A 26,180-nucleotide genomic window follows, 5' to 3' on the forward strand; every position below is an offset into this window, starting at 1 on the left:
GCGGGACCATTCCCACTTTTTAAAAAAAATTTTAACTGCAGATGCCCCTCCCTAATTAGATCCTGTGTACCAAATAACAGTTTTGTATCTTATTGCGGAGCTTAGTTATGGCAAGTTATTTGTTTTTGATTAATGGCGTTTTGTGGGCGTGGCAGTGGTCCGATTACGCCCATCTGCAATACCAACCGTCTCACGGTACCAAGAAACATGTCTACCAAGTTTCATAAAGATATCTCAATTTTTACTCAAGTTAGAGCTTGCACGGACGGACGGACGGACGGACAGACAGTCACCCGGATTTCAACTCGTCTCTTCATCCTGATCATTTATATATATATAACCCTATATCTAACTCGATTAGTTTTAGGTGATACAAACAACCGTTAGGTGAACAAAACTATTATACTCTGTAGCAACAGGTTGCGAGAGTATAAAAAGGACTAGTGTTGGCACAGGGCAAGAAATATAAGTGGAGGATTATTCATACATACATATGTATGTGTGTAAGTACGTATATTTGTATCTTTTATCGTTTGGCTTGTGTCTTATTTACTCCGCCTTTTGCTGCGGAAAGTTGACTTCTATGAGATTTTACTTCGTTTTTCCTCACTTTGATTTTTAGCCTTACAATGTTCGATTTCATTTGCACTTGGGGCATAAGATGAGAAACTATGAAATGTGAAGCAGCAAAAAACGGGGATTGAGAAATTTTTCATATCACGTCACAATTCTATTCGTTTCTTTTTTTTTGGTACATATGAATATGTATGTACATGCAAATGTATCTACATAAATACCATACCATATACCTTTCTATATTGATAATACTTTTTGAAACTAGTAGACAAAGTACAATGTAAATATGATTCAAATAAACACGACATATTGAATAAGTATTGCTAAGCTATAAGTATTGAATACTCTTACAACACCATTCATTCAAATATACATATGTACATATATCGATTGCATAGTAGGAGCATTCTCCTGCTCTTAAAAGGTTGCACTAATGCGCGAAATGCAAAACTCCTATACCAAAATATGCAAGAGCGCGAGAACACTCCATTGAAGAAACAGAAACATCAGCGACATGTACCATATGTGTGTATATGTAATATGATAGCTAGAACAAGGTTGCAATTATTTTGCTACGCCTCATTGCATGAAAACTAACATGGATTTCAGTTTAGCATATTTTGCAGCCATTGCATATTGTGTGATTTGTTGTTGTGTCATTGCCAGAATCGGAAAATTTTACAATCCTTGCACGATGCTTTGCAAGAGAAAGAGAATCCCACAATTGTATTCACTTTTTTACTTTGATCTCTGTTATGGTATTATATCCTGTATATGCTCAGTCTATGGCTGATTTTTACAGAATTTTAAATTCACCAATTTTAATGAAGGCATTTTAGATTTCTACTGAGTTTTACACTTCTATTATGCACTTTTCACACGTTAACACTTGACTAAATAGTTCCTACATATTTTTTTTATTAATTATTGAAAAAATATTTTTCATTAAATATTTAGCTATTTCTTAAATTCTGTTTATTCACACATTAACAAAAGGGTTGCATGCTACCACATTATAGGTATTGCCATATCCGATTTTTTGTCAACAAAAGGAAAGAAATAAGTAATCAAGAATATACTATGTATGCATAATTCCAAAACGCAAAAACTTTCAAAATTTATTTTTCCTTTATAGACACCGGTTTGGATCGACCATGGTTATTATTTTAGACCGCGACCAAAGAGCGTCGATGCAATAAAAAGTTTAACGAAAAAGAATTAAGGATACCCCGCTGTTGGACCGACTAGGATTAATTTTTTTAAAGCGCGGCCGAAGCCGCCATTGCACAAAGAAGTTGTACACGAAATGAACGCAGTCCATTGTAGTGTGAGTGATATGGTGTAGTTCGCAGGTGTGAAATTCTTAGGCATTGCAGGAGCTCGGGGAATAACGCGCCCTCAAATTGGCCACTGAGGTCGGATGTGATGTCGTAGGGTACTCTAAAACGCGCTATCCAGCCACTGAGCAAGGCCCTGGCAACAACCGGTGCTGTCATGTAAGGTATTGGTATTGCGTCTGGCCAGCGGGTGAAGCGGTCAATTACAATTAATGGGGCCAACTGTGGCCATTTGCAAGTGGCCAAAGCTTTGACTGGAGCTCTACCTGCGTTGGAACAAACTTCTATTGTGGCAAATGATTTTGCTGTGTTGGCACTGAACGCAATTTTTGGCAAACAATTTACTATCGCCTTAAATTTCCAGCCACACAAAACGTGTGGCTTAAAAAAGGACTTGACGAAACTTCGCTGTCACAAAAGGGCGAATACGGGCTGTCGATATGTCCCAAACAACTTTCTTCGAGCTAGAAGGCAAACCAAAATTTCTTAATCTAAGTGAATGGGAAATTGTACCGTTTAAATATGAGTTTAATTCCTCGTCATTAGCTTGGTTATATGCAAGCTCATCGTAGTTAATCGAAACAGCGGTGAGCGATTGTATTTGCGACAATAGGTCGGCAGCAACATTGTATTCGCCTTTAACATGCCGAATGTCAGTCGTGATTTGCGATATGATGTCCAGCTGTCTGGCTTATCTGTCTGACGCTTTATGTAAATATTGGTGAAAAGCAAAAACGATCGGCTTGTGATCGGTGTACACATGGCAAACACGACCCTCTACCATATAACGAAAGTGGCGCATTGTAAAGTAAAGAGCGATCAATACACTATAGTACCTCAGGTAGCGTGTTTCTGCGGACCCAAACTTCCGTGAAAAAAATCCTAGTGGCTGAAAGATACCGTCAACAATCTGATTAAGAACGACGACGGCTGCAAAATCCGAAGGGATTAGCCACAGAGAGAGTTCTGTATGAGGCAGTGGATGCGCTGGCGCAGGACATTTATCGAGCTGTATCATTACCAAAAGTGGTCCTTGATTGCATAAAGCGTTGGGCAAAAATCTGCGAAAATTGAGCATTGCTAAAAAACGCTTAAGATATTCGATGCGATACAAACATCCTCCATGTATGCGAATGCGAAGTCGAATCCGCGAAAGACCTTGTTGATTAGACGCTGGAACGTTTGGGCTTGATTCCTCAGACCAAATGTGATATGAGTAAACTCAAACAACCCAAAAGGAGTGGTTGTAGAGGTTCTGCAGATGTAATTGGGGTATATCGGCACCAAGTGGAAAGTTTTTTGCAAATGAATTTTCGAAAATAATTGTATTTAAAACTGTAAAAAAAATATTGCAGGCACGGCAGCGGATATCTGTCTGAGCCGGTCATCGCATTCAGAGCACTGTAATATCCACATGGCCTCCATGATCCGTTCACCTTGAGTACTAAATGAAGCAAGCTGGCTCAATTGCCGTCGGAAGGGGGACAAATACCGAGTTTTATTAAAAGCTCGAATTCCGAACGAGCTGTTGCTAGTTTCTGTGGCGATAGACGTCGTGGTCGTACGTAGGTAGGCTGGCCGGTCGTGATTATGTTGGGGATTACAGATGCATTTGACTGAGTGTCCAATGGTGTTGAACAAGTGATTTCGGTAAATTTCTGAGCATATCTGGAAACTTATGTGTTGTGTTGATTGTAGAAATTCTCGAAGTTGTAAGTATCGTCAGAGAGTACGGTGCCTTGAGTAAAGTTGTGCGATCTACGATACGCTGACCTTGTAAATCGATGATTAAGCCGTGATTGCCGAGAAAGTTGGCTCCCTGTCTTTCGACGTTGGCTATAATAAAACGCCATATAAATTTAATTAAGCATGTAAGGTTGAGTTTGAGAATAACCACTCCATAGCTACAAACAGGTAAGCCATTCGCAGCAAACATATTTGTAATAGTTGGACATGCTCATAAGTTTCCCGACTTTGATATGACGGTGCTGATGCTGAGCTTGCCCATGTAAGTCGTTTGCTGGCTACGGCTGTGCGTATATGCATGGCTGCCAACTTGGCATGAAATCAGCAAAAGTTGCTTGAATTGCGATCTACCTATTTCTTACGCCGGCCTCTGTCGTTATTTATAAGTCGGTTAACACGTTTGGACAAAACAGTGACTTCGGCTTGTAGGCGAGCCAAATCGCGCGAGAACAATATAAAAAGAAATTAAAACTGAGCGTGACCTCGTTTGCTAATAAGTTTAATGTACATAGTATATATGTATATATACATATATATGTACTTATCTCCCAGACCATTCAAGCTATTGGGTTGGCAACTAAGTAATTGCGGATTTTACTCATAGTCACTTCAGTTGAATTTTTAGGTTTGCTGGCGTAGTCCAAATGTGAAACACATTTTGTTATTTGATAGTTGGCAATTCAGCTGACAGCTTTCGCTTGGCGTTCGATGAAAAATGGAAGATCAAAAGGAACATTTTCGTCATATTTTGCTTTTTTATTTTCGCAAAGGGAAAAACGCATCGCAAGCTCACAAAAAGTTATGTGCTGTTTATGGCGACAAAGCCATAAAAGAACGGCAGTTTCAAAATTGGTTTGTCAAATTTCGTTCTGGTGATTTTTCACTCAAAGATGAAAAACGCTCTGGTCGTCCAGTTGAAGTTGATGACGATCCGAATCGATAATAATCGACCACAGTACAACACGTGAGATTGCAGAGAAGCTTCAGGTATCACATACATGCATTGAAAATCACTTAAAACAACTTGGCTATGTTCAAAAACTCGATACATGGGTTCCTCACGAACTTAAAGAAACGCATTTAACGCAACGCATTAACAGCTGCGATTTGCTAAAGAAACGTAATGAAAATTATCCATTTAAAAACGAATGATAACTGGCGATGAAAAACTAGTTGTTTACAACAATATCGAGCGGAAAGGATCGTGGAGCAGGCCAGGTGAACCAGCTCAAACAACATCAAAAGAAGGTTTTGTTATCAGTTTGGTGGGATTATAAGGAATTGTCTGCTTTGAACTCTTACCACCCAACCAAACGATCAATTCTGTTGTCTACATTGAACAACGTTGTCGTGTTGTCTACAAATTAAACAATGCAGTTAAAGAAAAGCGGCCCGAATTGATAAATCGAAAAGGTGTTGTATTCCATCATGACAATGCAAGGCCACACACATCTTTGGTCACTCGGCAAAAATTATTGGAGCTTGGTTGGGATGTTTTGCCACATCCACCATATAGTCCTAACCTTGCACCATCGGATTACTTTTTGTTTCGATCTTTACAAAACTCCTTGAAGGGTAAAAATTATAATAATGATGATGATGTCAAATCGTACCTGATTCAGTTTTTTGTTAATAAAAACCAGAAGTTTTATGAACGTAGGATTATGATGCTGCCTGAAAGATGGCAAAAGGTCATTGATCAAAATGGGCAAAATTACAGAATATAGTTATTTAGTTCCATGAAAACATTGTCTTTGCAATTACTTAGTTACCAACGCAATATTTCACCCAAATTTGCATAGGACAGATCGTTTCGTCACCTCTTGCGGCAGCGTGAAAATAGGTAAAATTGGATGATATTCACACCCACTTCCCATATAATGCCACCTCAGGTCTAAAAAATGTCAAAATCGGACCATAACAATTCGAACCCCCAGAAAGCTTCCAATATACATAAGTGCGTAATTGATATGTGAGATATATAACGGAAATAAGGACAGAACTTGCTGGAGAATGAAATGCTACACTTTGTTTTCGTTTCTCTTTTCCTTTTAAATTTGGCAAATCAAATTAGTGAGCTCCGTGGTGCCCAGTCGGTTCAAAAATTAAATATTTATTGAAATTAGAAAATGAGCGCAAATACAGTAGGTATTGTAATCTATATTTTAAAATTTTAAAACTTCTAATTAATTATTGTACGAGTATGTAGATTTTGATTAATTTTCCACCAGTCGCGGAGTACGAAGGAGTACAACAAATGTGCTGACCGGGAATTAAAAAAAATGTAGTTTGCAAAAGTAGTAAAATTTTCAGTAACAGACAAAGCTGAATAGAGTTTGCAGAGGAACAGGGTTCGATATGAATCCGAAAATTGTGCCCTACGCATAAAACTCCTATGGTGTAGTATGGTGTATCCCGTACGCTGGCTGCGGCATCGAGAGTAAAGGCAACTTGGTACGAAAATGCTAAAATACTATTGCCGCAAATTTTTTATTTTATGTTTGCATATGATTCGCACTGGTCTCAAACGGAAGTGAGAAAAAACTGTTTTATCGCAATTTTGTCGCCTGCAACAATATGTGACTGATTCAATTATTGCCGGAAAGCCGTTCTTCGTTATCAAATTGACCAGCAGAAGCGCTTCGAAAAATTGGTGGCTCCGGTAAAATAGTACAAATAGACAAGAGGAAATGCGGAAAAGAAAATATAATAAAGGTAATTATATATACATACATACAATGAGACATATTTACTTATTTTTTCATATTTCAAGCAGGAAGAGCGAAGGTCATTGGGTAAAAATTATTTACGTTTGGAAGTTTGTCCCAACAATGTAAGACAAAGTAGTATTTGACGGAAGGAGCAATTACCTATCATGGGTATGCTCCTGTATACATACGCTTTATATATAAATAAAAAAATAACAATTCCAATAAGTTGTGTGCCTTCCTTCGTCTTTTAGCTTTAGTGGTTTCCTTCGATATTTTAGCCTATCCCTATTAGTAAAATTGTTTTGAGCATGGATATTGAAGTATCATTCCGAAGTTTTCCCTTTTTCTTAAGGTAATCCCACAAATGCTTTATGATATTTAAATCTGGTAACTGCAGAGGATGTTCTAAGATCTTTTTAATATTAAATAGTAACCATTCTCGCACCAGTATCCAAGAAAGTCATTATCCTGTAAAAATATGGACTGGCCTTCTAGGTGTACTTTTTGTACACTTAAAAGATCAATGTCCTTTTAAATCAATATATACATGGTCTTATCCATTATTGAACCGTAGCATACCAACGCCATTTGCTGCCATGCAGCCCCATACCATCACTGTTCGATCCTCTACCGTGTTTTATGGCAGAAACTATATTTTTGGGGTCAAATGCATTTGATTTACGACAAACTTTTGTAAGGCCCTCACCTCTGAAAATATAAAATTTACATTCATCAATGAACATTACGCGTTCCCAGAATGTAGGATCAGTCAAATTGGCTTTTTCATATTTTTTTTTTTGCATAGTTTTGACTCTGTTCACGTCCCTTAGTAATGGTTTTTTTTCTAGCCACTCTGTCGAACAAGCCATTCTGTTTTAGACAGCGGCTGTTCTGTAGTTTCTGCATGGATGATTCCATAATAATTTTCTACTTCTTTTGCTAGTTTTACACCAGACTGTCTTGGGTCATCATTTACTTTCCGTACAATTCGTCGCCACATTCGTTCGGCAGACTTTTTTAAATAATCACCTGCGATAACGTAAACGGTTTCTAAATTTAGCGTGCCGTTTGTATACTTGCTGTTCAAACCGAGAATAAATGTCCAGACTGATTCTGATTTTCATATTGTTGCACAGCTGAGCGGTTTCCTGAGTTCTCCATCTCAATTTTAGTGAGTGTAAGATTTAGTGATTTGCTGACCTCAGAATGGAATTGTCCTATTATCCAATGTTAATTTTTGCAATTTTTCAAGTTACTCATTTAGAGGTCTCAAGAAATATGGTAGTGCTAACACTCTATTAAAAATGAAACCGACGCCATAATTACATCTGAACGTGACCAACTTGTCAGATGGTTTAAACATTTCTCTGGAGTTCATAACCCAGTAGTCACGAATACACCCTCGGCTCACATCTCTCCGCCAATCCGACCAACTACCATCAGAGCTGCTCTGCAATACGATAATATCCACCTTGATTAGTTGAAATTAAACGTGCCTCAAGCAGATGCTATCGTGACGTCGCGTGAATATCCTCCTCTTTTCGAGGTGATATGGAGTGAAGAAAACTTAATGGATGAGTGCATGACAGGAAAGTGCAAAAAATTTTTTTTTTTTATTATAGAGGCATTACCATAATCAGCATTAGATCCAAAATGTTGTCCGAACTCTTACTAAATAAAATACGAAAACACCTCGAACAGTCGCTGCGTAAACAACAAGTGGGGTTTCGCACTATCAGGTCATGTGCTGACCACATTGTTAGCCTTTACTGTTCTTCATAGTTCTTAACGATGTTTTGAACAATAGAATTTCGAGTAAAACTCGTTTAAAGTTTTAGCACCTGAAACTGAAATACCCGAGAGCTTCGGTACTACACCGCATTGAATAGGGGACACATTTTTTTTTGACTATTCTACCAATTTACTAATATTTTTAGAGGCCTAGGTAGATAGGTAGAGTGGTTGACTTACGACGCTCTTAGTCCTTTAGGAGGTCCATTGTGGTACGACCGGGACTTAAGTCCCCTCACTCCATTGTTTCCTTTCTTAACAAACCCGTGCTTCTGATGAAGTTCATCAATACTAAAAGTTTTATATGAGCAACTTTCGAGACGTCGTCCAGTAACCCACTACCGATAGTTGCGCTTATTTTCCAATATAGACCCTTACAGACGCATAGAAGATGTTTAATGGTTCCCTTCTATTCTACCTCGTGACTGCTTCTACAATAGTAGTTATATGGCGTTGCTAGTCTACTGGTATGTCTGCCAATTAGACAGAGGGCTGTTAGTACTCCTACTAGAGACTTATATCGTTCCTTTTAAATTTTAAAAGTCGGCATGTGCGCCCATGTTCCATTCATGAGATGTTTGCCTACTTGTTGTGCAAGTCAGGAATTGATTCTACCGTGACACAGCTATTTTTACAACAGATTTGTCGCTTAAATATCTACAAGTAGCCAGAGGCATATAAATTCCCTCTTTTCCAGAGTCTAACATAATTGTTGAGTGGTGCCTGTTCTGGATAGTTCATCCCAGGGATATCACTTTGTCCATTACAGGTTTATCGTGAAGTAGGATGCAAGATCCACCAAGATCAAGGCATTCTTTCACTATCTTAGATGAGACCCTTCTAGACTTTAGTAATCTGCCTGACTATGTATGTATGTGAAAATATTCCTTGTTGTTTGCACAACCTTTGTCAGAGCAAGGAGGCCTTCTTTAATGTCCTCTTGGAAGACACTGCAGTGGTATGGTAGACAGAATGCGTTTTTGGTATCTAGTTTTGCAGAGAGGACACCGCCTCTAATTTTGTTATCTAGTTTGAAACCATCCGTATAAATGTTTATTCTTGTGCCCTTGCCCACGTCGTCCCTTCGTCCCATGCTGACGGGAAGAAAACCAAACTTTTAAATTATCATAGAATGACCCTTATTGTTGGCGACTAATATGGAGATTCCCTCAGTCTAAGGGCTGACTTCATTGCCATTTGCTTACAAGAGAGGTCTGTTGGCAGTAAGTGTAGAATTACGTTTAGTGCCTGGCGTGGCGTAGTTTTGAGAGCTTCACTGATACAAATACAGACTGCTCTTTGTATACTTTCAATACGTTTTACCGCGTATTTTTTTCCCATTATCGGCCACCATAACAACATACCGTAAGTCATGATCGGATTTACAATTGCTGTGTAAAGCCAATGAGACACCCGACGGGTTAGTCTCCATTTGGGTTCAACCATTCTTTACACGTGTAAAGTGCGATAACTGCTTTTTTTACTCTAGCGTTCAAAATTGGTTTCCATGAAAGTTTCCTGCTTAAAATTAGTCCCAAGTAACTTGCCTTATATCTTATTATTAACCTGGTACCATTCAGTAGTGGCGTTGTAATTTCTGGAAAATTGTGTTTCCTAGTAAACAGTACTAGCTCTGTCTTGACATCGATTTATGCCAATTGATATTGTTTGCTTAAGGTTACCAAGGGGAATTGGAAATTTACCTCTAACCGAAACTGCCATATCGTCAGCTTAGGACATAACATGTCCGCCCTTCTCTTCAAGATCCACCAACATTTTGTTCATAACATTTAACATTTTGTTAAGATACGGAGCAGTGGAGGTAACACGCCTCCTTGGGGCGTACCCCTTCGGACAGATGTGCACATCGTTGAAGCTCCCAGAGTTTAAATTATTGACCTGCTCATGAACGTCTCTTCAATTAATTTTCTGAGAAACTTAGAAATGCCCAAGGATCAAGCGCGCCTATTATGGCACTATCCTGGATGCTTTTGAAAGCGTCTTCTAGGTCTAGAAAGGCTACGAGAGTTTATTCTTTTATCTCCAGTGTTTTTTTGAACTCTGCTACCACTGAGTTTAGTGCTGTTTCTGAGGACTATCCCTTAGAATACGCATGCTGCGAAACTAGCTATTGTCTGACTTCTGTAGGAATCCCATGTTATGGCGGAATTATAGGAATTCTCTTTTTAGTTCTTGCAGGTGCAACTGCCATTTGGTTTTCTTATGATTCCTGAAATTTTGTACCTTGTCTACATCTTCTTTAATTATGCATTCTATGTAGCGATGGTCCGAAAAGGAATGTTTTTCAAGAACTCTCCATTGGGTTAATCTATTTATCATTATCTGGGTGGTGGACTTGTAGGTCGTGCTTCTCACTTTCGGGAATCTGTAGTTGATCTCCTCGCCACATTTCGCAATAACAGAACCTGCATCGTGCCCCTTTTGGTCTAAACTCCAGATTCTGCTACGGGGTTTTCGATTTACCAAATTTCCACCCCTACGTAGGCAGATTCGGATTGAAGGTTCTTATGAGCTGTATAATCTGCTCCGGTTGCGATGATGTAGCCCGGATCCAGACCCTTGCCCTTGGTCTGGATGGGATGTCTTTTTTATTCACCGCTACCAATTTTGTTTCGGGATATGCCTCCCCTACCTTCGCTATAGCGGCCTTATAGAGTGCGACCGATCTCTTGTCGTCGCAAGCAATCATTTTGATCTGGCTCTGGTACCAACCGGCATCTGTGCATGACGGTGGCGGACCCGAATTGCTTAGTAGCACCTTTACCGTCAAATTTTTCAGCGCAGCTTGCACCTATTTCCATTGGGATCTGGGGGTTTTTCTTTCGGGATCTCCCTCATCCAGCACGTCAATTGTAATGCGGTTCCGGGCCACAGTAGCTATTGATTTTGCGGGCATCACGCCCTTAGTTTTCGGTCTTTTGGCTAACGGCTCATCTGACCTCTGTTGCTTCGCTGCCACTACTGGCGGTTGAAGTTTAATATCTGGCAAGACTACCCTCCTGCACGTAATAGACCCCTGGGGCTCTTGCGTTAGCTCTTCCTGGGCTGGCGGTTGCAGCTGCGAATTTTTAGCAGGTAGGCAGCACGTCGCTTTTCCGCATACTTTGTTTTTTTTTTCTATATCGAATTTCTAGATCTGTTTAGGGGGGTAAGCCCAAAATTAACTGTCACTTAACGGTGGGTGCAGGTAACGGACTATGTGGACGTTTGATGGGCATGCCGAGAGAGGGTTAGTTGCATGCGGAAACTCTTTGCATATACATACAAAATTATGTTTAATATGTTAAGGTCAATTCTGGATAGGTAGGAAGATCTTAAGCCACGTGCTTAATTTATATCTATATGACTATATTATATTTATGTTTATATGAAATTTATATCTTGCAGTCATCTATGATGAAGTTATGAAGTAATGGATGTTCCCTCGGATGGTGGTTGCATTTTGTGATTGATATTATTAAGGATATTGACCGTTTTACCGTTGAACCTGTACTATGATGGTCATCTCCCAAGGCTTTTAGCCCTGTGTGCTGAGAATGTGCGAAGGGTGCAATAAAATTGTCGGCTAATATAACTCATACACTACTACTCCGGTTATACAGTGATTGGATGGACAGTACTCTAACGCTAACTCAAACCTGCGAAGCCATTGCAAGACTTCAGATGCTCTACCCATTTCGTCCGCTTATGCTGATTTAGCAGTTGTATAATCTTCGAATTGAGATCGCTAATACTGTGATCACCGTGCTCGTTCGGAATGAAGAGGGCATTAGCAGCAATGATCACCTTGCGGAATCGACTTACGCCAACGATTACGTCCGCAGGAATGGGTAGCTCAGTGCAGGTGTTGTTAGTGAATTCTGTGGAGCTGACCCAGTTAGTTTATCTAAATTTACCTTCGTTAACTTTTATTATATCAATTATTTATAACGCCAGTAGCTATGATTATTTCATAATTCTGGTGGCTGCTTCGTCGATCATTGTGCAGAATGTGAAGTTATTTATCTGTTTCGCCAGATTCATACCCATAGGTGATTTAACAGACAAGAATGCCAAAGATCGTGGTGCGCGTTAAAGTCGCCGAGTACCAAACGGTGATGACCTCAAAGTAATGCACCTATGTTGATGTGATATTCTGTTGAGCAACATGTAACTGGAGCGATGTATGTATTCAATATTTTGTGATCGACATCGCCGGGCCGGACAGCTGTGACATTGTAGGCTAGAATCCCTACAATCAATCTCGAGGTATTTGCACCACTGTAGAGGCTAATGTCGCAATAGTGCGTTGGCTAACTTGTGGTTCATTCCCCGTGGGTTTTAAAGGCCTGAATTGGTTTTACGAGGGCTCCATCCACTGAATGTATTACACATAACTGACGCAGTGTTTGAAAGGAGCAATTTAGCATAAACCAAACAGAAAATTCATCCGGGGCCGGGTTGGACTCTATACGAGTTCCGAATTGTACTGATATAAAGCAGCTCTGCTAGGAGTTGCCCTTATTATAAAATAATTAATTTTTACTAACCGATGCAAATGGGGTTACACCTCCGATAAAAATCTGGGTCTATTCGGTTACCGTAGAACCGGATGTGGGAATTGGCGAATTGGAAATTACTTATATTCGTGCATTGTTCAAGTAAACTTTTCTTATAAGAACAAAATTACTTTGTAACAAGGAAAAAACATTGACTTCGGTTGCACCGAAGCTATAACAAATAAGCCCTTCACAAATACAAAATATTCCTTACAAGATCTTGCTTTTGATCGATCAGTTTGTAAGACAATTTCTTCAGAGATTGCAACGTTGTCTTAGACAATAATCCATACCCAATTTTGTGATGATAAATATGTACATACAGCTATATAACTAGATATATTACTGTTACTTGTAAGAGTGTATTATTGGTATATCAATATTGTTTCTCTCGCCTCTTTAAATACGGAGGAAAGTAACTGTTATCATTTCCATTCAGATGTTGTTAATTTGTTTTCGTTAAATTTTTGTGACAATATTTTAGCGCAGTTGTAGTTTTTGGTCATTAGTTGTGTTTGGTCTAACAAACAACCACTCTTGGTTGTGAAGTTGTATTTAATATTCAATATTATTATATTGGTCTGAACCAAATTAATTTGATTCCGAATAAATTTGGTAAATGCTTAGATTTAGTAATACCTCTTCAAAGTGTTCCGTTATTCGGAGTAATCCTCTTGTTCTACCAGAGGACTCATATCATCCTGCTTTGGAAATGTCTGTCGAAATTATGAGCAATGTACGCGATAATAATTATCAAACTTCGTGCTTCCGTACTCGGTTTAACTTTGCAAAAGCTAATTTTAAAAAGTTAAATACAGAACTTTCTACAATAACATGGCCTAATTATAATGGTGACATTAAATTGAGTGTCTCTCATTTTAATAACATTATTATGAAATTATTTGAAAAGTATGTTCCAATAGTAATTGTTAATAAAAGCAAAAGTATAAGTCCGTGGTTTTCGAAAGAGTTATATAAATTGAAAAACAGAAAAACTCGAGCCTTTAAACATTTTAAAAAAACCGGTTCACTTGTCGACTATTCTAAATATTCTCTATTGCGTCGACAATATTTTGACCTAAACAAAAAATGTTATAATAATTACTTAAATAAAGTAAAAAAAAATATTGTAAGTAATCCAAAATCGTTTTATGATTTCGTCAACTTCAAACGCAGGATTTCCAAATTTTCGTCCGCAATGAAATACAAATCTATCATTTCAAGTGACAATGATATTATATCCAATATGTTTGCAGAATTTTTCAAGTCAAACTACTGTAATAATTCTTCCAAAACTTTTTCTTATCAACACGTGCTGTGTTCGAATACTTTAATTAACGCTCCAATTATTTCTGAAGAAGACGTCCTACTTAATTTAAATAAGTTAAAACCATCTTTTAGTTACGGACCAGACATGATACCCTCATGCTTCCTAAAAAATAGTGCCAAATATATTTACTTGCCTTTGACAAGGATATTTAATTCCTTTCTTAAACACGGTATATTTCCTTCAATATGGAAACAGTCATTTATAATTCCTTTGCACAAAAGTGGATTTAGATCCAACATTGAAAACTATAGAGGTATCGCAAGACTATCAGTTATACCGAAACTTTTTGAGGCTATCATCACTGACTATATAACCTTTTCGATTTCTCCGTTAATTTCCTCATCTCAGCATGGATTTCGTAAAGGGAAATCGACTCTAACAAACTTGCTTGAATTTGTAAACCATGTAGCATAGGATTTTAGGGGACATAAGCATACGGATGTTATATACACAAACTTTAGCAAAGCTTTCGATAAAGTAAACCTCTCAATTCTCATACATAAACTTGATCTGCTGGGCTTTTAGCCAAGATTTCTTCAATGCGTAGCTTCCTATCTTTATAATAGAACACATCGAGTGATATTTGAGGATACACCTTAAGATACAATTAATGTTTCTTCAGGTGTTCCGCAAGGTAGTCATCTTGGCCCGATTCTGTTCTTGTTGTTTATTAACGATATCTCTTCAGTAATAGAATTCTCAAAAATTTGATTATACGCTGACGACGTAAAGCTTTTTCAATCATACACTTCAACTGAGGAAAGATGTCTGTTGCAAACAGACTTAAACAATATGATTGCATGGTGTGATAGAAATGATTTGCCATTGAATCTCAATAAATGTAAGACGATGTGCTTTTCCCGTAGATCTGTGCACCCCTTTTCTTATGTAATAAAACACCATATTCTGGATTAAGTTTTTAACTATGTTGATTTGGGAGTTAATATGGACCCTAAGCTTAATTTTAGTCTTCATATTAACACCATGGTCTTGAAAGCAAAAGTTGTCCTCTTCAGTTTTGTTAAACGTTGGTCTACATAATTTAGAGATCCGTATATTACTAAAGCACTTTATACAACTTTGGTTAGACCTATATTGGAATATGGCTCTGTTGTATGGAACCCTAACTCCCAAATCCATTTTGTCAAGCATTTCCGATGGGATTCTAGGGTAAGTCTACCTCCATACACTAGTCGTTTAAAACTTATTAATCTACCTACACTTTCTAGTCGTAGGGAAAAAATGCTTGGCATAATCCCGGTTCGCTTTTCGAGGCAGTTTAGCCCTTAACTGCTAAAATCCTGTAGATCAAATTTTGAACTAAACGAGCCATTCCGCCGTATATGTCATGATTTTAATTCTCATTCCAGCACATTTGACTTATCTGACTCACTTTTCAAAATTAAAAAGAAGAAAGAGAATAAATTTGAATATCTTAATATACTAAGGAAAACAATAGAGCCATGTACCTATGATGTTATGCCAGTAAATTGGATCTTTATGCACGATAACGATCCCAAGCATACAGCAAAAGTGGCAAAAAACTGGCATACAAGAAAAAATTTCACTTTGCGATTGGCCAAGAAAAGTTGGGCAAAATTAATTATATCTATTTTGCCTTACAGAACTAAATTTCTCGCTAAATACTTGTCCAAATCAATTTTGACTTAACAATGCAAACTGAAACAAACGTTGGATTTTTATTACAAGAAACAAAGTACTTTGAAATATTTTAGTTGTTAGTGAAGTAATAAACGGTTTTTGTATAATACAACGGTTGTTTAAAAGTAACTTTGTTCAGTATTGTATTTCACAATAAGAAAGTGCGCAAAATCTCTGTCGTTCAGTTTATATGGCAGCCCTTCTTGGGAGCAAAGGACGTGTGCAAAATTTCGCATCGATATCTCAAAAACTGAGGGGCTAACTAGTTCACGTATATGTGTATATGCAGACAGACGAACATGGCTAAATAAACTAAGCTCGTCATGCAAATTATTTATGTACATATAAATATAAGTAAGTAAGTCGCTTTCGTTCTTCGGGATCCCTAACCACAATTCACTTGCCGTGAGAATATGGCCATAATGCGTAGAGCACATTGGGCTTGAATATTTCGTGCAGGTTCATCCACCGACGATCTGTAGAAAATAAATTCATAACATGCAGAACTGCCGAAAAGCCATATACTTATATATTTCGCACAAAAATCGAAAAGCGCGGCTTGAATTAGCGAAAGCTGACGCTAAGTAGAGTATTACAAAATGAAGGAGGGTACTTTTTAACTTCCCGCTAAGAAAATGGAAAATTTTCTAAAAATCGGGAAGATATTGGTTTCACCCCATTTTGCAAAAATCGAGTTCTCAACAGATCTCGACGTTCTGAGGGTCGAGGAAGCTTCCCCGAACATTTCTACGATGATGTCCGTATGTCTGTATGTATGTGTGGATGTATGTGTGTGTGTGTGGATGTATGTGACCCTCTTGTAACTATTAAACTGCTCAACCGATTTGAATAAACTAAACGGCATTCCAAAGGGTTTCATTGCACTTGAATTTCGTGTAAGTTTGGACCCAATTGGACCAGTAGATTTCGAGAAATTCGATTTTTTTTCCAAACGACTTGACCGATCGACACCAAAAACTAATCAGTTCTAAACCTTGAAGAAACACATCGTTTGCCGCAAACCGTGTCGAAATCGATTGATTTACTTGCTAGATATTGAAAACGAAAATTTTCGAAGAGCTCAAAAGCAGTGAAAAAAAGCGAAATTTGAACGTTAGCGTATGAAATTAGAGGAAAGTTGCAGGGATGGCCCTTGAGGCCAAGCGTTTTCCACATTTTTTTTGATGCGTCCAAGTACAATATTAAAGGAACTGATCGATTAAAGCTGGTACGAAAACCAAAAGGTCAACGTTTGTATCCGCGTTATTCACAAAGTACTGTGGAGGTACCGTAATGGTCTGGGGATGTTTCTCAGGTCATTTAGTTGGTCCGATCCATCAAATTATGGTATAATGAATTGTTTTATGTACAAAAACATCCTCGTTATGCTTCCTCATGCTGAAGAGGAAATGCCGTTAAAACGTAACTACCAACACGAAAACGATCCGAAGCACCCCAGCCAAATGTGTAAAGGATTGGTTTATTTCCAATAAAATAGAAGTTTTGAAGTGGAACGCGCAATCATCCCACCCGAAAAATTCAACGGGAAAATTGTAAAAACAAGGATTCTCTCTTTGTCCAAGTCGAACGGGCGTGGAAAAACATTTCTCAAGACATTTTAAACAATTTAATTGAATCTTTGACAGGAAGATGTGAAGCCGTCTTGAAAAACAATGGATATGCCAACAAATACTTTTATATTTAAACTATATGTAATGTGCTTTACGACAAAACTCGTATCTATTTTATGTACAATATATTGTTAATCTTTAAGTCATATTTAAGTGTAAAATGAATTAATATGTAACGTTTTTTTAATACATTAATAAAAATTAATATTTTTGTGAAATAAAATAGAAAATATTAATTATATTACAGTACCGACACTGTAGGTATGTTTTATTTATTTATAAGGGTCTCCAACATTTCCTTCTGGATGTTACAAACTTCGTGGCAAACTTAACACACCCTGTTCAGGGTATAATGAAAGTGCTATAATTATTATTGTTATAAATAATAATTGAATTATTGTTATAAATAATAATTGAAATAAATATATGCTGTACATATGTATGTACTTACTATGTATGTACTTACATACATATGTGTGTACAAAATTCATTTGTTTTATATGTACCCAATAAACATAGAAAACGCCACGAATCCTACGAATCGTACGAATATAAGTATGTATGTGCTATGTTTAAATGTTATTACACACGCAGTTCTATGAATTATGAAAGCACAAAGCAAGACGCGTTAGCATTGGAGCAGTCTATCTATATACATACATACATATGTGTGTAGCCTAGCAGTCACACATATCAACAGTGCTATTGCTAAGCTTGTTGATTTTTTTTGCTGCTGTGGCATGTCGAACGAACTCTTCGCTGCTTCGTGTCTGACATTAACAATCCATACATCCGCACAAACTAAATATATACGTATGTACATATGTATGTAAGTATGTAAATACCCTGCAAAAATTTAAGGACCACGTGGTCCAAATAGGCTATGCTAGGAAGCAAACCTGGTTATATACCTAACCGCATGTTATGTTGTACTGGACCGTGTCAAGACTTGGATTTTCAGTGATTGTTCGAATATTTGATTTGGATCTGCCGAATTTTATACATAGGTTTATTATTTACACAGTTGTTGAATTTTTTTTAAGAAATGAGACACAATTTTTTTATAAATATTTATTTTGTCGATTTGGGTAAGTATATTGTATATATAATATTATTATGAAAAAGTGTATAACTTTAATATTTACTTAGCGATAAGAGAGTGTTTAAAATTTAGTGTTCATAAAGCCGCTAGAAATGCTTCTTTAAAGTAAAAAAAGCAATTGGCAGTTGGAAATGAGGCATCATTGCAAATTCGTGGACACGACGCCACTTTAGCGTCTGCTTCGCAATGTGATTCTTATACTCTTGCAACATGTTGCTACAGGGATAGTTTTGCCACCTGGCTCTTTGGCCACCTGTTGGATAAACATTTTGAAAAAATGGTCGTGGTCCTGCCCTCTAATATACTTAATGTACATATGCATCTCCTAAACCACTAAAGGTACAATAACCAAATTCTTAGCAACAAATCCTATAAGAACCCCTAACGACTGTGTGAAAATATATGAGATCGGATTATCACCCCGCCCTCTTCCCACATAACGGTTTTGTTAAGAACTACTAAATGTGCGATGAATCAATAACTAAATGCGTCAGAGACATAAAATTTTACAACCGAGATGAGCCGGTATCAAATTGGACAATGTGCGTGTCATCGCCCACATTTATGTGAAATCACATGCATACATATGTACAAGTATCTCCAGCCTACTCGACCAATTTCAACCAAATTTGACATTGGCATGTTACAGTGTGAAAATTGGCAAAATCGGATAAAAAGCACGCCTACATCCCATATACAACAATTTTAAATTCCATCTGATACAACTCAGTATGCAAATAAAGAACCAATCTGTACATCCGGATAAAACTTTGCAAGAATAATGCTATTGAGATGTGTCACCTTATGACGGAAAATTGTCCAAATCGGACTAAAACTATTCAAGTCCACAAATACTAGACATGTGAACTCCAGAACCTTTTTGCAGCAAATATCGGTCAATGTGTGAGATATATGTATAATTGAAATTAGGCGAGAAACCTTTCCTGATAATAGAAAGTCTGTATGTTAAAAATGGATCAATATTTCCCTTAGCTCTCATATACCTAATATAAAGATTTTGGAACTTCCGGCTCTTATACCCCATATATCGGACAAAATGTGAGTTATTTTAATTAAATTAAGTGAGCGTACTTTTCTCTAACGGTCCATCTCTGCGGCTAAACTGGATAATATCGGGTTCTAGCCCCCATATACCTAATATCAGGATTTTCAAACATCCGGTTGACCTTAGCCTATATATATTGTTGACGGTAATTGGGATACCTTAATGAAACTCAGAGAGTATCTGTTCTGTAGTAATTCCAAAAAAAGATAAAATCGGGTCAATACTACAATTATCTCTAATATTCCTAATAAAAGCTTTTCAAACTCCCGGTTGGCCTTATACGATATCGATCAATATGTAAGATATCTTAGCAAAATTAACTCTACGTATAGTAATATTGGATATAAGTACTTTAGTTTAACGCCGAAAATATGTGAAATTATAATATACGACATATAACAATTTCCGTTATTCTAACACATCTTATATTAATGGTTTAACGCTGTACATGAATGGGGTTGGAGTTGACCTTCTCTTAATCTCATATCCCTAATATCGTTTTGCACATCAACTGAATTTTCCAATAAGAGTGATATGATTTTTCTCAAAAAAAATAATTGTATAAATAGTTGGTTATTAGTTACAGCTTGCACAGACGGGCAGACAGACCGTCACCCGTCGTCTATTCATCCTGATCATTTATGTACATATGTATATATAACCCTAAGTATTGTATATCTAACTTGATTAGTTTTTGGTTATAAAAAAACCGTAAGGTGAACAAAACTATTATACTCTGTAGCAACATGTTGCAAGAGTATAAAAATTAAAGATCTGACATATTAAAAATCAAGCAGCAATGATTGTATCGGGGTAAAACTTTGCGTGAATAATGCGATTAAAGTATGCCACCTTGTGACCAAAAATCGGTCAGTGTGTAAGATACTTAATTAAAATTCATATAATAAAATAAATGAAACTCTCGATAATACAAGTAGTATGCCTTTGTGTCAAAAATTGTTTGAATCAGATCAATACTTCCTTTAATAAAAAATTTTGCCAACACCTGAAGTAATTTCCCGGGCTCTTATCCTTGCAAGTTGCGAGAGTGTAAAATATTCGGTTGCACCCGAACTTTGCTCATCCTTACTGGTTTTCATATAAACTGCCAATGCGGAATAGAGTATGGCAAATTTAAATAAGTATGGCAAATAAATACTTAGTATTTAATTCTTTAAAAAATGTACTATAAATTGTAGAATTTAATATTCGCTAATATAATATATGGTTGTTGTTGTTGTAGCAGCAGAAAACATTCTTGAATGGTACCCGAGTTGACAGTCCTTGGCTGGATAAAAATCCGGGTCCGTTCCGTTTACTTAAACCCGACTGTCGTGGTGGAAGAGTGTGTGAAATTACTGATTTTTAAATTTATATTGTTTGTTCAATTAACACATAGATTTTTAATTTTAGATTGCTCTAATGTCGGCACTTTCAAGCTCAATTGTTTTCGGATATGTATGTACATATGTACATATTTGCTAAATTGACAGGTATAAATATATATAAATACTGCTTAAAAGAGAATATTCTCGCGTTCAGTTTTCTCAGTCGTTAACTGCAGCTTGCCAGTGCTGACAGTTTTTCAGTCATAAGTGTTTGCTTTGATGAAATACAAGTATAACAAGTTTGTTTTCTGAGAATTAAATGCTGGAGCATAATATTCAAAGTGACGTGGAAGATGAACTTGCTGATTGCATTGAATAATATAAATCCCCTCAAGGACTGCCTTAAACCTCTACTCACCTTACTTCACCTTCTGATTATCGCATTACTACGCTACCTCAACCGGTCTTTAGAAGTAAAAGTAGGCATTGCTGAACTACGTCAAAAGGACAAAATGCCGGACGAATTTCTGGAACAAACATTGTTCGCACAGCTGGAGGGCCTACCCGTCAATGGGATCGCTGAATGAGCCAATTTCGTGTTTCAATGTCTTCTTAACTAAGTTAATTTCGGGATTGTAGTGGATAAATGCTGAGATTTCTACAAACCGCCGAGACGATGTTACGTCTGCTACATACATTTAAAGTAAAGTCCTATAAATAAGTGCATTGATTGCCAAGCATACCTTATCAGCAGCACTAACTGATAATCATTTATTAACCGACGAATTTTCAATATTTTTTATGGTGGAATGCGATATATGGCAACTATGAGTAGCGAGAGATTCAATTTCTTGTTTCGGGGACTTAGAATGGATGATAAATCTTTGCGCCCTTCCCTAAAACTAAATGATACCTTCACGCCCGTCAGAAAGATATGGGACCTTTTAATAAGGCAATGCCAAACGAGCTAGAACCCAGAAACTCATATTACAATTGATAAACAGCATTTGGGATTTCGGTGTCGTTGCCCATTTAAGATGTATCTTCCCAATAAGCCAAATAAATATGGAATACAAATTGTGATAATATGTAGTAGTACCACGAAGTATATGTTCAATGCTATTCCGTAATTGGGAATATCGGCAAAAACTTCTGATCTTCCATTGGGGGAGTATTATAAGTTATTATGTAGCTATTCCGACCAGTGCATGGGTTACCTGTGACAATTGGTTTACTTCACTTTTAGCAAAAAGCTAGTTAAAAGAGCCCTACAAATTGACGCTTGTAAGAATCATATGGTCGAACAAAAGAGAAATCCCGAAAGAAATGAAAAACACTCGCTCACCAAGGTTGGAACTAAAATGTTTTGTTATGGCGGCCCTTTGACTCTTTTATCCTACAAACTTAAGCCATCCAAATGAAAAGGGCACGATTAATAACAAAAGTGGAAAGCCGTGCGTGATATTATATTATAATCAAACAAAAGGCGGTTTCGATACATTTAATCAAATGTCTTCGTTGGTGTTTTCGTTAATGATCGTGCTCGATATTTATTGCTGGATATCATGGTGGAGACGCTCGAAAGAAACCATATACATATTTTACTAGTAAACAAGCGAAAGCGCATTGAATTTGCTCATAATTATATAAATAAGTCGCCGGTATTTTGGAGACAAGTAATATTTTCGGATGAAAGTAAATTTTGCATTTTTGACATTAAAGGTCGACAAATTGTGTGGCGCAAGTCAGGAACTGCCCTTGAAAAGCAAAATCTTGTTGGTACAGTTAAACACGGAGGTGGCGGAATTATGGTGTGGGGTTGCATGGCGGCTGGTGGTGTGGGTCTGCTTGAATTTATTGAATCCACAATGGATAAATGGAGTTATTTGAACATTTTAAAAAAGAATTTGAAACACTTAGGTTCCAACAAGATAAGAAGCATACTGCGGAAATAGTTAGACCTTGGCTGTTGTACAATGCTCCTAGACAACTTAAAACGCCCCCTCAATCACCTGACCACAATCCTATTGAGCATATATGCGATCTGTAGGAAAATAGAACTCGTCAGCATACAATAACAAGTAAAGAGGCTTTGCGAAGTGTTATGAAAGAAGAATGGTCCCAGATTATAGCTCAGGAAACAGATAAGTTGGTAAGATCAACGCGGCTATCCAACAAAATATTGAATTTAATTTTCTTTATCATTTTTAATACTTTTGTAACTAATTTTAAAGCTGAACGCAGACTTAATGGTGCCTATGTTTACTTCTCCTTACACTAAAATCCCGTTATCACAAAAAACATTTTTGTTTTTGCATTTTGAACATAAAAATATAAAGAAGAAATACATGTAGAAAATTTGAACTGAATTACCTATTTACATTGTGTTTTTACTTCACTTAAAAAATAGTGTCGGGTGAACGCATACTTTATTGGCTATGTGTCTACGTAAAATGTGATACACCCGTGTGTGGAGACATTTAATATGTAATTCTTACATGTAATTACGTCAAAAGTTAATATGCATTATATAAATGAACACTGTTACTGAATTTAAGTAAACAATTTTTTTTTTGTAAGTTTTATGTTATGAAATGATGTCCTTCTAAAAATACAAATTTTTTGTGTTAACTTTTTAATAGAAGTAAATTACATTTCAATGTTTTAAATAAATAATAATTTTCTTGAAACAAATGTTCAAAATAAGCCTCTCAGACGTTCGTTATCTTTTCAGTACTTAAAAATACACTATTTTAATTTTTACAGTATTAGAACATTATTGTTGGGGGTTAAATAGAACAAACTGTGCTGTTGGAGAAGCTGTCTCAAAAAGAAGATACCATTGCTGCAGCTACATACCATTTGAACAGAAAAGATGATAACGTTTCAAAACTAGAGACGGAATTAAATGACAAAAAATAAGAATAATTAATTTAAATAATTTAAGTTTATTTTAGTATGTGCAATATATAATAATAAATAAAAAATTAATTACAATAAAAACAATTATTTAATTGAATAATGACAAGGACGGTTCTATTACTAGTTAAAACCGTAGCCCAATAATACCACAATAGTAGAGGGTCTAGTGTAAGTGGAGTAGATATTGGACTGAACAAATTAGTTTGTAGCGTGGTCCTATGTTATGCAGCGTTGAACCAGAGGCGGTCATGTTCTATGACAGCACAATGCTAAAAAAATGTGTCCATATGTTTGGACCACTTCGGTTACTACTGTTGGTTATATCGTAGCGTGGTCCTTTCCTAGCACACAATGTGATCTTACTTTTTGCAGGTTAACTAAATATTATTAAAAAGGGTTGTATGCTGAAATATTCACAATATTTCACAAAGGAAATGAGCGTTGAAGAGTCTGTCCCAAAGTGGATGGAAGGGTGACTTCAATACGCTCGAATGGCCGCAAAGTTGGCTCGAATGTCTGTACGAATTGCATTTGGAATGAGCTGGAGCTTCATATTTTATTTAACATTTAGTGCTAATGTTAAATGCTGTTACTCTCTCGAACTATTGGATAAATGCATACATATATATATATATATATATATATACACATATATATTTATAAGTATGTACATATGTACGTATGTTTGTGTGTTTTATTTTTAGTAGTTGTGGATTTGTTCGGTGGTATTACTAAATGCCATAAAGATGTGCATTTATATCGCTATTTGAATTGTTGGTAATTGTGGTTTACTAGTATACCGTTATTTTTAATTTGACAACGCTGCTAGTTCTGCTTATACATACATAAGTATGTACGTCGATTTTCGGTTACTTCATTCGAATTCCCTTGTTTGTGAAGTTACTTTGTTAAGTATTATAATTATACATTCGTTTGTGCGTTCGGTAAATACGAGAATTGGCATTAGCAAACATCATTAATAACAACTGCGAAATGAAATTAACAAAATGTGTAGGATATTTGTTGCTGCGGCGTACACGTTACACATATCTACACACATATTTATGTAAATACATACATACATACACATGTATATGTACGTGCGTGCCAATATATAATAAATATTCGGGTATTTTTGTTCAACATGTTAGTTTGTTAATGAACATAGCGTAGGACTTATGACGTTATGGCAAAGGGATTATTACTTTAATCATTTTGCCAATTAACATACCCTATGAAGTTTGCTAAGTGCACTTTTACACAGGGACTCAAAAGAGTCAAATTTTCTTTTGGTGTCGCTCTGTGCATTCACACGGTCAAAAAGAGTCCAGCAACTCGAGTCTAGTTTTTCCGCATTCCTTTTCACAAATATTTGTGCGGTTCGACTGCGCAACACTGCGTGCTGCGTATTTCATTTGTATGTTGAGATGATGGTCACACATTTTGCTTGCAATGAATTAGCATGAATATGGTAGAACAATATGCATAATACAAGTACCTACCCGCCAAATAGTTTCAAAGTAATACTAAAGACGGGAATTCCCTAATCCACAAGAATGTATTATATATCCGCTACTAATATTTTCAAGGCCAAATTTATAATAGAAAATTCCTAATTTTTAAGTATTAAAAACTCATAATTTCTTTACTCCATAATCTATATCTTAATTTTCTCCTTATTTACAATTTGTCATAATATTTCTATTATTCTATGCATACATATTTGCATATTACATACAAAAATAGATAACAGAACTCAAATTTGCGATCGAATTCATTTAAACCGAGCGCTCTTGCAACCATTCAAAGAATTTGAAAGTGAAAAGGATTGCTGAAAAGGGTAGCAGCGAGCTGTTACGAACAAAAACACAAAGCGTGCCACCCGAACACGAGTGGCACGGTCCCTTTGTCTTTCCTCGTCGTCCCCTCGCCCACAATAAACTGGTTTGAGACTCAAAAGAGTCCCAATGTAAAAGTGCACATTCGAAACTCCTCTCTTTGCCTTCTGAGAGAGCTCATGATCTCGTGGTTTTCTTGGCAGCCCTGAAAGTTCATGAGCTAGAGCCAGTTCATACACAGATTCTTTTGTAACCCAAACCGGTTTATTTTGAGCGAGGGGACGACGAGAAAAGACGAAGGAATGGAAAATAGTAAAATGCTTTAATATTTGTTTCTTTTAATCACAAAGGATTTAGTTCGAATATCATTTTACTTAAAACAAGAATTGTAAGTAATTCAAGAATGTTTTATAATAAATAGAAAAAAAATGGAATAAAAAAATGGATAAAATAATGGATTAGGGACTCCCCGACTTAATACTATGTTCGCACCGACACAAAATTCGTGTTTTCATAGACAAAAGAGGTTTTCACGCGAAAACTTGTGTTTTCATCCTTACAAAATCTGTCAAACGAAAACA

General features: G+C 36.6%; 1 long non-coding RNA gene across 1 annotated transcript; it reads left to right on the forward strand.

Annotated features, from left to right (window-relative positions):
* The first annotated feature begins 1,626 nt into the window (after positions 1 to 1,626).
* LOC138857410 (uncharacterized) lies at positions 1,627 to 6,584 on the forward strand. Its single transcript, XR_011396479.1, has 3 exons — positions 1,627 to 6,113; positions 6,194 to 6,374; positions 6,436 to 6,584. It is a non-coding gene; the product is annotated as an uncharacterized lncRNA (long non-coding RNA).
* Positions 6,585 to 26,180: the final 19,596 nt, after the last annotated feature.

This window comes from Bactrocera oleae, chromosome 5 (assembly GCF_042242935.1).
Source record: "Bactrocera oleae isolate idBacOlea1 chromosome 5, idBacOlea1, whole genome shotgun sequence".
Lineage (NCBI taxonomy): Eukaryota > Metazoa > Arthropoda > Insecta > Diptera > Tephritidae > Bactrocera > Bactrocera oleae.